Source organism: Belonocnema kinseyi, chromosome 9, assembly GCF_010883055.1.
Source record: "Belonocnema kinseyi isolate 2016_QV_RU_SX_M_011 chromosome 9, B_treatae_v1, whole genome shotgun sequence".
NCBI classification, from domain to species: Eukaryota; Metazoa; Arthropoda; class Insecta; order Hymenoptera; family Cynipidae; genus Belonocnema; species Belonocnema kinseyi.
In genome coordinates, this window is record NC_046665.1 from 5,073,400 (window position 1) to 5,088,554 (window position 15,155).

The 15,155-nt window shown below is 29.2% G+C and overlaps 1 protein-coding gene across 5 annotated transcripts in view; it reads right to left on the bottom strand.

Annotated features, from left to right (window-relative positions):
- LOC117179771 (NSFL1 cofactor p47-like) overlaps positions 1–15,155 on the bottom strand; it is a 201,987-nt gene that overhangs the window by 39,303 nt on the left and 147,529 nt on the right. The window lies entirely within an intron of this gene.

The window sequence follows — 15,155 nt, forward strand, 5'->3', positions numbered from 1 at the left end:
CAATAAAAAGGGCTTTTTATTGTTATGGTATTTCTTTAATCGATGTTTTCTCCAAATATATCAATTTTATCAAAAAATTATATACCAATGAAAATATGCATCCCCGGGAGTGGACCAACTTTTGTTTCAAACTTTTTCCTGTAAAATCAATTTCAAGAAATTTCACCTGAGTTTCCGGCGACTTCGAAGCCACCTGGAAACACTTTTGCACCTGGCAATGCGCAGGTGCTATTTCTAATGTCAGCCCCTACATGTACACCAATTTTCAACCTTATCCGAGTCACGTAAGTTAACTGCCAAAAATTCGCACCTTTGACAGGTCGCCACAGGTGAACGCATCCACTCACACCTGCCAGGCACCCATTTTTACGTTCCTCATCATCAGATGAACATCTCATGTGAAAATTGGCCTTATCCGTATCACGCTCCCATTTACGTTGTCAGTCCACGGTCTATGATACATTTTTCAGGAACTTTGAACACCCCTGCCCCTTGCGTGATGCTATTTCCATTGCACTCAGCATGGACAATGATAATTTAAAAGACCCCTCTCCCTTAAAGTATCACGTATTCTTTGAATGACCCCTAACTTATGCAATAAAAAATTGAAAACATTTTCGAAATTTAAATTTTTGATATAAGACGTTTTAGGTTGATCATCTGTAAATAAGAATTAAATTATGATTTTCTGTTTTAATGGAATTGTTTTCGTATATATTAAAAATTTTATTTAATATTGATTTGATTCGTTGATTCGAAATATGTCCAAAATGTAAAAAATCTGCAGTTTGTTACATTAAAAACTTAACTGTTTCCATTCAAAAGCCTTATTATTACGCACGATTGAAACTTTATAGAGTATAAACTATTTTGAATATAAAAATAACTTAAAATTATTAGATTAATAATTAAACGCTCTTTTTGAATTTTAAATTTTATTGCCAATTTAAAACATTATTCCAGTAGAAATAGAAATGAGTTCATTTTTAACTCATTAAATTTGAAATCTTTTAATTAAAAACAAAGAAATAAAGAAACCCACTTATCAATATATCACCGTTTATGTAAAATGACCCCCTACACATCAAGTATTGAAAATCACTAATTAAAAGTGCAATCTTTCGAAATGAAAACGTTTACAATGGAATAATTTGAACCTTAACCTTTTGTATGTAAATAATTTTCGATTGAAAGTTAATACAATTACACAATTTGTAATTCAAAACTAAATTAAGTTTTCAAAAGTAAAAGTGTCTGCGATTCTAGAATTTGGTTTTGCAGGAATAAATTATCATGTTATATTAAAATTGATTAGACTTATTTTTATGACATCAAGAAATAAATTCACCGTCATTTCATGGTTCAACGTGTATATTTTTCCTAATTAACCTTTTAAAGAAAACTATTCAAAACAAAAGACCTTCGAAATATAACATATTTATTAATGGGAAACATTAAGAATAAAGAATAACAATTTTTCAAATATGTAAATAGATTTAAAATTCAACCCTTTAAATTGTAGTTACTAAATTAAAACTAATAAAAGGGAAAACTTGAAAATGTAGCGTTTCACGTAACAATTCTGAACTTTAAAGTGGTAAGGGTTGATAATTAAAGAAATTAATCAATTACGGAAGTTTCAGTTTTATACAGTTGAATTTTTATTTCTGTTGAGTTAAAACACAATTTTTAACTGTTTTATTTAAAATGATTTAACCTTTTACGCTAAATTCAGAATTATTAATTATTTTTTAACTTTTTCCGATCAAATACTTTTTAATTTTAAACGATTATGAGTAAGACTGCTACACATGATACCAATCTTTATAATTGCACTTGTTGTAAGCTTTCCAATTAGAAATTTTTAACTTTTTAAATTCACTTTAAAATATTAAGTTTTTTATATTATAAAATGAAACATAATGCAATTTCGAATTTCTACTTCTAAAATCTTTTAATTTTTAAGGCCTGAATTTCAGAAATTATTATCTCAATTGGATATTGTTTTAAATTTATTTTTGTAGGCATGTAATTCCAATTTTTTAAATACAATAATCCTTTAAACTGACAATGCGCAACTATTAAGTATTTGAATTTGATATTCTACGACTTTGAAGAATTAGAAAAAAAACGAGCAATTGTGTGCGATATAACTGAAGCCAAGCAATTTTAATTGCTTTTTAATTAATTCTTGCTTTTTAATTGCATTAGACGAGACGGTAGGGGTATATAGATAGCAGGATGTGAGTTGGGCTACGCCTTTTCTTTACAGCGGGGTTGAAAAATTCTTGGAAAATATTTAAAAAAGGATAATAAAATTAATTACAAACAGTTGCGCAAAAGTTTCCCACATTTTAAAACGGTTCAATTTGAGGGCTTTCAGTGTTTCTATGTAAGCAAATACAGCTTAACGAGGTACAGGCGGGGAATAACCGATAATCGTAAAAACGAAGGTTGCCGTATTCTTGGACTTTTTTCCTAGATTGTGAGAAAAAGGTTATTTGGGTTGGGAAATTTGTAGGTTAACACTTCCAAGCTTGAAACAAAGCTCATAAAATTTATTCAAAACAGATGTGCGAAATTTCGCCTTCTTCTGTAAAGGTAAAATGTAAGCCCTTTTAGGGCTTTCAGCGTCCCTGTTTTGTGACTTTTAGTGTAACCAAGTAAGGTGCATAAGAATAGATAAACATAGAACCCATGGTGACGGTATTCTTCGACTCTTTACGTTTACGATATAATTTCCCTGTTAAAATTTAAAATATAATATTTTCAGGCATGTGCTAGAAAATAAAGTGCATAGTATTTATAGGGCGATGGTCAATTCTGCCCAGGGTACCTGTGTATGGTTCTCCCATTACAAGGGTTCCATTTTCTGAACCGAACTGTTGTCGCCGAACTCTAATAAGGACAAACATACGGAACATAACATCTTTTAAATTGAGCACTGGATAATTTATAAACATAATATTCGAAATCTGCGCATTATAGCGTTTCCAACTATATTTTCTTACTTTAAAATTTAAAAATTGAAGAATGAACATTAAAGTTTATGTGCAATATGTGACTTCACTTGGAAAATGCCGGAAGCTACAATTTGCACAGATTTAAAAGCTTATGTACTAACATAATAAATTTGGTTTATTTGTCAAACACTCGCATTTCTCAAAATTATCCTTAAATAATTTTGTACTATCAGTCCAAAAGTTGAGTCCAAAAATGGCACTTGCTTTAAATGTCGTAAAAAATCTTAAACTGAATTCGGCAAATTTTGAAAATAATTATTCTTCCTTTCAAAAATGATATGTTTGGTATTACTTGATCCAGACGTTTTACTGCTGGCGCTTTTGCTTTATTGTTATGAACTTGAGAATTTCTAAAAAGAGATTAATTTTTTACTAAGGAAGATTTTTCAGTCAATAAAAAAGAAATCTGCGCTAAAATCTTGCATTAAAGAATCAATCAACAGTTTTATACATTCTTTAAATTGTATATTATTGAGAAATTTTAAGCTAGAATCATTAATTTACACGCCAAAATTTGTTCTCAAATATTTTTAAATATTATCTTAATAAATGGTTAATTTTTTATTCTTTTGAGAAGTTTTAAAATACTGAGAAAAGCTTATCAATTTTGTGTTCAAAATGTACGTTAAGTTCTAATGTTTTGAAATGGTTTTCAAGTTTTAAATTACAGTGAAACTCTGAAACTCTGAAATTTATTCTCAAATTAATAATTGACTAACATTTTTTCAACCGAAAATGTAACTATTCGGTTTTGTTAAAAATTTATTTCTTTGGTGGAAAATTTAACTATTATGTTGACACTTCGTTGAGGTTAGATACTTTTGTGAAAATTCATTTATTTTCTCAAAAAATAATCTATTTGAATAAAAAATTAATCTTTTTGGTTGAACAGTCAACTGTTTAGTTACATTTTTTTATTTGTTAAAAGAGTATATAGATGAGATGAGCTATTATATTCAGCTTATTATAATTAAACTTAAGGTACATATTAATGCATTGTATTACTACAATTAAGCTTTATGCCCTGTAATTGGCCTCGTCTGTTGAGTATTATTTTCAATAAATGAAGAAAAAAATAATCCAGGTAAAAATGTATTTTTCTAAATTATACTATTCTGTTGAAAAAGTGTTGTTTTTTTTTTAGTTAAAAAAATTCTTGAACTGCAAACGTAACTATTCCATTTTTAATTCATAATTTATCTGTTTTTAGTTAAAAATTCAATGAATGAGGCAGAATTTCATATTTTTGTATAGAAAAATGAAATTTGTTGGTAAACATTCATACCTACAGTAAAACGTCTGAAGCCGGTAATATCGAAAATTATTCTTGAAAGGAAGAATTATTAATTTCAAAATTTGCCGAATTCAGTTTTTAAATCCTTCTCGAAAATTAAAATATTTATTCTTAATTCACTTTCAAAAACAAATTGATGACATAATAAAGAATTATGAATGTTTGTTCATGGGTTTCCAAATTAAGCTAGGAATGAAACTATTCATACTTTTGGACTGGGAGTACCAAATTATTTAAAGATTATTTACGGAAATGCGATTGTTTGCGAAATTTCCCAAATTTATCATGTTAGTTAATAAGTTTACAAATATGGACAAATTTCAGTTTCTAGAATTTCTCGAGTTAATTAAAATATCACACCAATGCATAAAATCCACTGCTATGGATTTAAGTAAAATAAACAGCAAAATTTTCCATAACATTTCACGTAAACATTTATTTAGTAATTTTTAACTTTTAAACTCGTAATAAAATATCTTTAGAATCGTTATAATTCGCAGATTTCGATTATTATATTTATAAATTACTAATTGCTAGATTGATAAAAAGTTATTTTCGACATTTTAGTCGCCATTAGGATACAAAGGACTCACGCTGACCAGGATCGACAGCAGCAGACGGTTGATTGATAGTAAACCGTGTAGTGGGGGAACCGTTGACAGGCAGCTTGGGCGGAATTGTCATCTGTCCTATTTAAACTCAATGGTAATGAAATTTTAAGTAAGTTAGTGACAAACTTGAATTTCTTAAAAGGAAGAGCCTCCTCGTCCCGAAATGGGGGATTAGTAGTCTAATATTTTGCATCGGATTGGCTAGTAATAAAATGACACCATCGATTCTACATTGACTAATGATTGCTAAACGAAATTCAATTAATTAATGCACTATTTGCCTTTCTCCGGACGTACGAGTTTTGTACAGCATTACAAAAATTATGTTTTACTATATAGAGATTAAAATAAAAATATATCTCCGTGAGTTGTTGGTAAAAATTGCTATTTTCAGAAGACAACCGTGTATACACTTCATTTGCTAATAAAAAAATCATCTAAGAAAACTAGTGCCATAATTTCGCCTACAACTCTTGCAAAATCAATACCTACCATTATTAAAATTAATTATTTTTCATAAACTCTCTTCCTTTATTGTTTAGAACAATTTTTATAAATAGAGATTCTTATTAACTGTAACTGATTACTTTTTAAATATTTTTTATTAATCTTTGACAAAAAATAAAACTTTATACCCCGATGAAATTTTGCATGAATCTGCGCTTCCCCACAAGGCCCAAGTTTTAAGTAATATGCAATGACCTTCTTCCATCAAGTTCATTTAACCGTAAAAAGCACGATTATCTCTTTTAGCATTTTCAATACCTGCGCTTTATTGTTTATAACTATTTTTATTAACACAAACCTTTAATTAAAAAATGTTGACTTAAATTTTGCTATCATTCCTTGCCTCAGAATAAAATCTTTTACTTCTCTCGTGATACTTCATCACACGACAAGCCATTATTTATAGCCTTATGAAGAATTAAATTTTTATACAAATATGCGTCCCCTACGAGACACAATTTGAATTTATAATATTTTTTTTATAACGTAAATTTTACTGCAGATCGTTTAGATTAATCTACGGCGCAAAATAAAAATGTTCACCCTCGTGATATTTTTTCATACAAATAGCTATTTATTTATTTCTTGTGTATTTTCTATAAATGTAAACTCCCCTAAAAGCCACCATTTTAAAGTTATGTGCATTAACCTTTACTTATAATGTTAATTTTGAAGGGTTATCGTGCATAATTTGCAAATTGTGGCTTGTAGCGGGGCATAGATTTATCAAAAATACATTGCTCATAAAGCCCTGAGTAAATAATGGCTATTTGTATGAGAAAATATCAATAGCAGGGGGCGTAGATTTAAAAAAAACTATAATGTTTATAAGTATAGGTTTTTAATAGTTACATGAATAACACATAGTTTCGTACTCGTCTTTCCCCTTCATTTCCAGTTTTGATAATCCTGAACCGAATTTTTGTTTCTCTGAGATATCGCGAGTTAATCATTTCAGTTCCACAATGAAAAACTAGCGAAGAGGGTATTGATAAACTGAAATAGTTAGTGTGCGATATATCGGAGAAAAAAATCGGTTCGGCAATGGAAGATAAAAATGAGTTCTAAATGATGGCCTCGGCAGTTTTTGGAAGAAAAAAATGCTGATTATGCTATATTGCCCCAAATATGGCTAAAAATGGCATTTTTTGTACTTCTGGATAGAATATCTAAAAAAATAACGTATAGAAAAAATTTAGAAAACGGATCCGTTTTTAGGACTTTAAATCATTCAGGGTCACATAGTCAGGTTTTTTGGGGACAAAAAAGATTTCATTTTTGTTGGCCTTTATAATCTTGATACCGGTCGACTTGCATCCAGAGATCTAGCCTCGGTTGAAACGATTTAGTTGCTAAATGTTGTAGAAATTATTTATGTAGAATGTTGGCATTACGGTCACGTGAATTGAGAAAAATTAGGTTCTTTCTTATTGCTATGAGAATTTTTATTATAATAACATTCATTCAAACAAATTTTTATCATCATGTGCATTTACAAAAAAGTGCTACTTTCCTCGAAGAATAAGTATCCAATTTATTTCCAATTACTCCTTGCACGAATCTTTAATAACAATACTGAATCAACGATAAATAATTAGCTGCTAATTCTTTGAACACCAGATAAATTTTTAAAAATAAATAGTATAATAATAATTGGTTAAAAACATGTTATAAATAATAAAAAATGCTGAATGTCATCTAAATATTTTATAATTAAATGTACTTTAAAAAAAATGTAAAATGAAGCTACCGCGAGTTATTTCCCTTTCTTCGCGTACGGTCACATATAGGAATGGACAAGTTCGCCGAAACTGATTAAAATATTGAGCTTTTCAAATACAGAAAATTGATTTGAATATAGAGCTGATTAATTCAATGTTCTAAACAATTTAGGCGAATTTAGTATATATTTACATAACAGAAAACTTGATAATATCGTTTTTCGCTATTCATAATTTCTACAATGAAAACTGTGTGCTTCTTTTTTAATTTCCTAAAGCAGTAATGGCTAATATTTTCTCAAATATTTCAATAAAAAAATTATCCAACTTTTAAGTAACACAATACAAAATTCGGTAATTTTTATGCTTTACATCCGAAATTGAATCAGTATTTAAAGGTTTAAAACTGGACACCGTTCATCTTAAAAATCATCAAATTTAAAGGTTTATATTGCTATTTAAAAACAGGTAAACATAATGCACTATTTTCGCACCGCTGTTAGCTAATGCCTGTTAACATACCGGAACATGGTCTCAATGGCCTCAATCTAATTTTTTACGATTAAAAGAAAACAAATATTTGTCTTATCCAAAAATGACTAATAACAAATTTGTATATGCTTTTCGGATAAACAGCTGTCACCTCTTAATGTTTTTCGTACCTTGTGTCATTTTTCCGAACAAAAGAATATATATTTTTAATTTTATTTCTGACAATTAAGACAAATACAGTGAGCTCCATCAAAAAAAGATGAATTACAAATTTATTGATCTTCTGAAGTTGCACACTTTTTGTTCATTAGTTCTTTATTCGTATCTTACGTCGTTTTTATAGAAACTTAATTTTTAAAATTTAAATGTTATTTTTCACGATTCAAACACCAAAAAGGATTCATTAGAAAATTATATATCTTTTTTGGTTGAATAATTTTTGTTGATTTTTTTTGTACTTTACGTCGTTTTTACAAAAAAAAATTATTTATAACGTTATTTTTCACGATTCATCCCATCAAAAAGTAATTGATAACAAAGTAGATCTTTGTTTAACATACGTTTTGTGCGATCAAAATTTGAATTTTCGATTTTCCAAAAAAGTTGAAAAAAGTTACAATAATCTTGAAGGGTGTTCAAAAGGCGACGTTTTTCTCTTCTGCACTTTTTTCCTATTCTGCTTCTTTTAGTTTACAATTTTTGTTTTCGTTTTTTTTTTTGTGAATTTTGTAAATGCAATAACTCTGGTAGCTTTTTTTCTCGAAAAAGTCGTTAGGATAAATTGCTCGTCTTTTTCAGAACTACAAGAAGCCGTACATAAAATTTTTAAATATTAAAAAAAGTGGTATCAAAAATTTTGAAAATGATATTTTTTAATTTTTTGCCAAAAGGGCTGGTTAAGGAACCATCCAACCCAACCAAGGAAGCGATCCAATTAGTCAATTCTTTCGAAACAAATAGTGCTAATAGACTAAAAATCTACAGATACACATGCAGACATATAGACACATTCACGAAAAATAGTTTTTCGATTTCAGAAGGTTTTAAAACGTAGACATTTTACAGAGGGGGGGGGGGGGGCATTTTACTGATATTTCTCTGCATTTCTCTGATAAGAATATTAAAATTACTTTTCTTTCTAAAAATATGAATTTACAACCAAAATTATGAAGCTTTATTTAAAAAAATGAACTTTTAAGACAGTTGATTAAGTTTCAAATAAAGAGCTGAATTTTCCACCTAAAAAGATGAATTTTTAACGAAACGTGTAATATTTGATATTGCATAAAAAATTTTAATTTAAACTAAACAACAGTTTAGTTTTATTAACAAAAACATTTTTTCAATGCAATACTTCAATCCTGAACGAAAATAGATTATTTTCTATCAAACAGTAACACTTTTAGCGCAAAAATTTAGTTTCTAGAAAAAAGGCGAATTTTTATACAAATAGGTATACTTTTAGCTGATTAGTTAAATTTTCTAACAAGTTGTTGAAATTTTCATCCAAAATGGTGGATTTTCTATAAAACAGTTTAATTTTCAACAAAAAGGTTAGATTTCAAATAACAAGTGGAGTTTTCAACAAAATAATTAAATTTTCAGTTAAAATAAAACACTTTTCAAAAACAAAAAATATTTTCCATAAAAGAGAAGAATTTTCGACATTCCTTATATTCCTTGCATTTCTTGTATTTTGAACTTTCACTAAAAAATTTAAATACACCACCGACTTTTACCGACTCGAGAAAATGTATAGTACTGCAATTCTCAAACGGCAATTACATACTAACAATGTTTGAGACGAGACAGACAATAGACTCTTGAGTGGGCGGCCTATCCCTTAGGCTTAGACAATTTAACCCTTTTGGTTTGGAGGGGATGGGACATCCCTTCCAAAAAAGAAATTGCATGGTCCCGCCTTCTCATTTTGAAGTTAGTCTCAGGTCAAAGAGGTTCTAAGCTCAGTGAGCCTCATTCCAAAAAAATATCCTCAGCCTTCCGTTCAAAAAAGATCGCACTTCATTCAATTTTCGTTCGCGTCAAGCGGCGGCTGCGGCGCGAATACGTGAGTCAAATTTGAGGAATTAATTCAGTTTTGTAAAAACAGCATTCAAGAATTAGTTAAAAATATTATTTTTCATATAACGGCATTGACCACATCGATTGGTTTAATTTTACCGTAATTGTGATTTGCAAGCGCTGCGATTTTCATTATTGAACATTCTCAATAAACTTTCGTGTCTCAAAACTTTCGTGTCTCACGAACTTGGTGTTTGCACGTGTGCGTGTGTGAAAGCTTAAAGTAAAAAAGTAGCCGTTTTACTTACGGTAACCTATTCGAATTAATTTACATGATTTTAGTTCTTGTTTCTTCATTTCAATGTTGAATACCAGTGATGCGGCGTGAGAAGACTAAATTTCCATCATAATTATACGTATAGTTTCTAAATGGACATATCATTATAAAGTACAAGAAGAATTTGGTATGTGAACATTTAAAGTACACAATATTACTTCAGCGATGACTTTTATTGAGTGTTTTTCGATAAATGTTTAGATAATAATACTTGTTACATTATACACATTTTGATATGCGTATATTATCTATAATTTCCTATTACAGATTTGGTACGTAAATAGGTCAAACTGGTTCAACTGGTATAAAGTTATATTTTTAAAATTCTGTAGCAATAAAATCTTGTAGACATTGAAAATACCTGCGCAGAATGCAGAGGTATCAATATAATTTTATAGCATTTCTTTAAAGTACTGTTTACTCAACTTGTGTGTGACTTATAACTTAAAAAATGTAAAACAGCTAACAATTTATTTGATTTTTGTAAATGAAATGTATAAATTCATACAATTTTACGATAAAAAGCAAATAATTCAAGTCAATTGCAGCTCTCAATCTGAAACTTTCAATCTGCATTTCTAATTAAAATAGTTGTCGCAATTTCAAGTGACTTATGCCATTTATGTGATTTAAAAAAAAAACATTCGAACCGAGGCCTTTGCAATTTATATCATACATGTGACTTTTTTCTATAAAAAGAAAATTGTCAGAGTTAAAGCATTTTCAAAATCCAAAAAAAAAAAAACTAAAATGAACATTTTAAGCCAAACAACGTACGGTATGAAAAAATTCAGGAAAAGAAAAACGTTTCTTTTTGGAAGCCCTAAAAGATTATGATAACAACCTTTTCAATTTGGTCAAAAAGTTGAAAATTCCAAATTTGATAGTACAAAAAAATTTTGGAACCACATTTTTTCAAAATTGAAAAATTCTATGTACGGTTGTTCATAGTACTCAGAAACTAAAACAATTTATCCCCATGACTATTTTCTATAAAAAGAAAATCATCAGAGTTAGGGCATTTTCAAAATCCAAAAAAAAAAAACAAACTGAAATGAACATTTTAAGTCATTAAAAAATTCCATTCTTTGGTCAAACTATGCAAGATACCAAAAAAAATGAAAAAGCTCAAATTGCCCGCCCTGGAAAGAACTACAAATTTATAATAAATCACTTTTCGATATAAGATAAGAAAAAAAATTAGACAAAAATTGTTCATCCAAAAAAGAGTTATAATTTTTGATGAGACACGTAGTTTTTGCTTTAGTCGTAAAAAATATTAATAAAAATAAAAATATTACATTTGTTTGAAAAAACGACACAAGGTATGAACTTAAATTACCAGACAAAAGTTGTTCGTCTAAAAAGATGTGTAAATCTATGATCAATCATTTTTCAATTGGACGAGTAGATCTTCTTTTCTTCGTAAAACATAAGATAAAAAATGCAAAAATAAACTTTTGGAAAAAACACAAAAAAGACGAAAGAGGGCATAGGCTCCTATATAGGACCCTACATAGGTTCCTGTACTAGACCCTATGCAGATGCACAGTAGTTTTTATTTAATCGTAAAAAACAACATTAAAAATAAAAAATTGTAAAAACAAGTAAATAAGAATTAGTATGATTCAATTTTTATGCATACTATGAATTGTAATGATATACATTTATTAAAATGATACATGTTTCAGAGCAGCTTAAAATACAGTTTAGAGCAAAATAAAAAACAAATATAAAAATAATCATGATAAATACAATTTGCTTTTTATTTTGCAATTTTTCAATAAGTAATCCCAGGCAGAGTTACATAAAAATGTATTATAATTGATATAAAAGTGTTGTGTATAATGTAAAAAAGTTTAAATGTTAGACAAAATCGAGTGCGAAGCACGAGATACGTGAAGAGAATGTATTCGTTAAGGCCAAAAGAGCTTTAACAAAAGAGACTTCAAAATCACAAAATTACAGTTCTCCGTCCGTTAACCTTTGATTTTAAAAGGTCTGTGCCCGAATGCGGAATAAATTCAAAGACCAAGTGCGGAGTGCGAATGCCATCAGTCGCGTGCCATAGGTGCGCTCAAACTGTCTTTTAACGCAAGAGAATTCACAATGACAAAATTACAGTGGTGGATGTTTTGAGTCTTAATTTTTAAATGTTTGCGCAAGAATGTGCGAAAATATGAAGACCGAGTGCGAAGCGCGAGGTAAATACAACAACGAGCGCGAAGCGCGAGAACCAACAGTTGCGTGCCTTAGGCGCGCTCAAACTTAAGGGCATGTATACCAGTATGTCATGTGACTAATTACATTGTATTACAATCGACAGCTTTATATTTTCCAAAATGTAAACATTGTGTCATAACTTAGTTTAACGTATATGTAAGGGCTCATCTGTCTGGCCCATGTCAGTTTTGTTTTATTCAAATAATGCAATTCTAATGTTTAGATTTAAGTCTGAACGCAAATGCCGGTTCTCCGTTACGTTTTAAGTTAAAAATTAATAAAATTGCACTAGTTAAACAAAATAACCCAAATTGGCCATTTCAAACCATTTCCCATGATTTCAGCACAATACTAAATCCAATACCATTGAGATATGTACTCACTTTCAAGTATAATCTAGAAATTATTTTCACATTAATAAAAAAAATTCTTCATAATTTATATTGTATTAGAAATTACTGGGAGTTTTCTGAGACCGGGTAAAACCGGGAAATGAATGTGCATTTCTTTCTTGACTGGGAATTTTACGAATTTTCAGAAGAAAAATCTGCCTGAGTTTGATTCAACAGTTTTTTTTTAATAATTAAAATGCAATCTTGAAGATTTAAATAATTAAAAATTAAAAGCGTTTAAAGTAGAAATTTTTTGATAAGAAACAGTTTTAACTGAACAATAATTGATTTGACAAAACGATTCTAAATCCATTCAAAATTTGAGAACTTCCAGATTGTAACTCTTTAAATTCGAAAGTCTTGATAAGGCTTGAAATTAATATAATATAATTTATTCCGTTAATTTTATTTTTAAATAAAAAATTATTTTTTATATTAAATTTAATAAATAAATTTATCAATATAACTATTTGAAAACTTTACATTTTTTAATGCAGAAAAAGAATAAGTATTTAATATTTAGCAATATTTCACTTTATTTAAGACGAGTCAATTGAAACCAAATATTTCAAAGTAAACAATTTAAAACTGAATTGTTTGATATAAAAAGCTTTCATCTCTAGGTCTACTGGGAGTCTGCTGAATTTTCTGCTGTAAGTTCATCCGATACTGCCCACTCTGCTGTAGCTGAAAAAATTTTCTTAAACAAAGTCACCCGTCTAGGGTTCTAGACTGGACGGACATATAGTCACAGATATTTACATATTTAGATTACAGTCTATAGTCTGCATTATTGCAAATATTGTTGAAAATTATAGAAGTTTATTGACATTTCATAAAATATAATAATTTTAATTTGTATACAAAAATTTTATGAGAAAATAATTCTTCTGTAAATTTGAATGGTATTAATGTTAAATTACAGAAATCTGCTGACCCTAAAACTTGGAAAAAAATTAGTTTAAATAACGCCGACTATCGAATGTCGAATAACACCTATCTCTTGAAACCTGTCAACACTCTAAAAAATCTCGCAAATTCTATTTTTGAAATATTTTCAACGTTTGAATTATATTTAAATTTTATCTAAACATTTAAACATCTTTTTAATTTAAAACTTAAAGTATATCGTTTTTATTCCACACGCATTTTAAGGCTGGGACAAAAAGTCCTGACAACTTGGTTTAAAGCTTTATTACTTAGCGAAACAAAAATCGCCGAATGTTGAGTTAAAACATAAACATTTTTCAATACTTGTACGATGATGTTAGTTTGATTTTCGTCAACAATTTTTTGTCTTTCCTGTGACATAAAATATGGGAAAAATAGGCGAAAATCCTATAAAATTTCAATACGAATGTCTGAATTAACATCGTCGTCTTAGGCGTAGACTTTAAAGGTTGAATGAAGTTTTAAAGATTCACAATGTCTGGTGTGTAATGATCAGGAGATTCAGTCTACGTCTATGACTTTCATGAGCCTGAACCGTAGTGACCGTTCTTTTACAAGGGATCTGTTTCACGCTTAAGGCGTTTCAAACTCGCTAGGGGCAAACTAAATGTAAACGGTTGAGGTATTGAACGCCATATCTTAAGCACATAATCTAAAGGCAATTATACCGGTCGGTTCGGCTCGCTTTTTCCCAAAATTGTTCTTTTTGTTGTTGTTTTATGTAATTGAAAATGGAATTTATTTTTTCGCTTGAAAGTCGCGGGAGCTATATAGTACACGGTAGTTTTCGGTAGGCGAGAAGCAGGACGGGAAAGCGGGGGGACTCGTGTTCCTGTATTCCCAAGTGTCCCTCAAACGGCTGTCAATTTTGCCACATCGAAACTATGTCTAAAAGGATGAATTGTTGGCCGCAATATTCTAACCACATAATCAAAAGACAATTTGCCGAACCGCTCAGATACCTTTTTCCCAAAAATATTCTTGTTGTTGTTGCTTTTTTTTTGTAATTGGATTTTTAATTGGCTTGCCCTTTCGCTGAAAAATCATTTTTTGGGCCACCCTAATGTGTAGCATTAGCATTATCCCCATTCGTGTAGCGCCCCAAATATGACCCAAAAATCAGAACACTAAATTTTTACGTGTTATTGTTAATTTTCAGCAATTTCTGTCGTCGATTTCATAAAAATAATTACTAATGGACACTATTAATATTTCCCATGACTTTTTCAACAATGTTTAACTGTTTAATTAAATTTAATTTATTTGAAAAATTATCTATTCCCAAAAAATATAAAAAATAATCGTATTTCATATTGAAATGTTATAGTTTGCAATTGCTTGGAGTATTACATTTTTTTAAAAACATTATATAATTATTTAAAGAATTAATTTTTTTTATGTACGAAATTTCTAAAAATTGAGCAAAACCTAACACCCCCCCCCCCCCCCCACAAAATGTCACAAATGTGGTCCATAAATGAAAGAACTACATTTTTACGTATTATTGTTCATATTCAGGAATTTCTGTCAGTTTTTTAAACCAAATAATTATTAGTGGGCAATTGGAATATCCTCCATCACT